Consider the following 2,512-nt stretch of genomic DNA (forward strand, 5'->3'; position numbering starts at 1 on the left):
AGCCAGTAGCACTGACTCCACAATTACATTTTTCATTATTGCAAAGTAGTAATTATCTCTCCCTCTTTTATTCACATTTGTGACAGCAACTTCCAATCAAGTGCAGAAACTTTTTACAAGATAAATGTGACTGAGCAAATCTGAAATTTCAAAGCGGCAGATAAAGACAAAAAATGTTCCTGGAAGAGTAACTTCATTAATAAAAACATCTGTAGGCCCAATGCTGAAAAAAGCAAAACTCCTCCCTTTATCCTTTTACTAGGAAATCTACCAATATAGACTGATAAATATCCCATTTTTCCTAACAAAATAACATGAATGAAACAGCTGAGATATATATTGTTACGTACATAGAGAGGCTAGAAAAAAAAACCAGATAAGCTAGAAATGTAATATTGTGTTAAAGAGGAACTATCACTGACAAATACTGATGATACTGGAATAGCACTGGAATAGCTGTAGGAGAAATACTTCAATATTGGCACTGTCCAAGCCAATTTGAAAACTCATCTGATTACACTAATCCCAAAACAGATAAAACAGGAAAACATATTAGGGATTTCCAGCTAATAGCTTTCCTAACTAAATTTCAAAAGGTAGCAAAAACTCATGGCTGTCAGACTGCACTACTAGATTTCCATAAGTGTACAGAAAGGTCAAATGGGTTTCATAAATCAGGTGTTAAAAATCTATGTTCAAGGAATAATACGGTTAATGCCTGAGGAGGCCTGATCATCTGAATATTCTTTGACTGTCCTATCACAGGTTGCCAGAAAAGCATTTGATAGCATTGAATGGCCCTTATAACATCTTGCAGCAGTTCTCAAAAAAAAAATTCTGCTTGGGACTAACAACATCCAAAAGGCTTGAAATACTACATAAAGTGCACTGATATAACAGATGGATATAAAACCTGTCCCTTTCAGCAAAAACCATGAGTGCTTCAAGGATGTCTGCTTCCTCTCCTTTTAACTTCTCCTTGGAAACAGGCACTACTTATGCATATTATGTCCACATTACGTTTTACGCTACAGGTAAAATATTGCTAGTGTGATCTTCAGGCAATCAGAATACCTACAATCATGTCATAGCTAATATGATGTGGCTGAGAGAAAACATAAAATACACTTTCAGATCTTTTCTGTATTTTACATGTTCTAGTTCACTTAGGTGAACACCAACACCCTTTATTCATATGTTGTATAAATTATATCAATAATTTCACCCATGCATGATGCTGCTTAAGCATACTGTGGAATAAATCATAGCAAAAGATGGGGGGATTAGAATGGGATAATGACAAGAGAATACTGAAATTATGAGTACCTGTAGCTAAGCAACAAAACAAGAGTAATTTTCATCTGGTTTTGTGAGATAAGCGTCTATTTTCTCAGCATATATTCTACCCTCGGTTTCCCTTTTCCCTCCATTCTTGCCCAGCAATAAAAACTGTCAAGTGATACTTTGGTCAGCACATACCAGAAACTATATTTCCCAGTGCAGAATTCAGGCATTTCTTAGCAGCTACTGACAGGCTGCCTGTATACCAAGTATTTCATTTCAACTATTCTACCTGCTGTCTACAAAAATACAAATGATGAGATTTTTAAAAAGACTGATGACTATTGTCCAATCTCAACCTCCATTACACCCAGGAGAGTCTCCCTGATGTCTTTAATAGGAACAGACTCTGGCCAACAGAGCACTTTTGAAAATCCCCTCCTCAGAAACAGGAGGGAAGCACAAGCCACCATAACCACATTAAGAAATTTCAGAAACATATAAGCTGTCTGTTACCCAGATCTTTTCAAAATTAATACCCCCACCCAGCAAAAATGATCGTCAGACCGACCTCTGCCCCCATGTGGAGATGATCAGAGGAGTGAGGGTTGCATTTCTAAATAAATCCTTATGCACTCTCCACAAAGACTGCACAAGGCAAGGCAGAGAACAAAAAGAAGGGGTCTGAACAGCAATTTGTTCCATATTCTTCCAGGAATATATTCTCTTTTGTTTTAAAACATTCAAGTCTTCTTTACCTTCTCATTACTTGCTCTAAGATCACTAAGAGCACAAGGCACAATTACTCAATTTCCAGATGAACTCGTATTATAACAATTTAGGGTTACAATAGGAAGACAAACATTCCTGCAATTGCCTGTTATTCTGCTAATTGTTCCTATTTTGTTTTTTTCTGGCAAAAAGTAGGATTCACAAACAGTGGAAACCATCCTCCAAACAGCGCATTATTTCATTATAAATGCAAGGCTTCATAAGTGGCGATAATATAGAACAGAGCACGGGAGTCACTGGTGTAAACTGCTGCTATGAAACTGGTTGGAAAATGTTTTTCTCCCCTCTGGCAGGGTGCGTGCGTGCAGTGAGCTGAACCACCAAGCTTTCCTTGGGAATTCTGCCCACAGGAAAGGCACATACCACACAAAAGAATAAATAAAACCCCAATTTTCTGTCAAAAAAACCTCATCAGGAAACTTTCTCTCAACCTTTGCAC

This window comes from Harpia harpyja, chromosome 2 (genome assembly GCF_026419915.1).
Source record: "Harpia harpyja isolate bHarHar1 chromosome 2, bHarHar1 primary haplotype, whole genome shotgun sequence".
NCBI classification, from domain to species: domain Eukaryota; kingdom Metazoa; phylum Chordata; class Aves; order Accipitriformes; family Accipitridae; genus Harpia; species Harpia harpyja.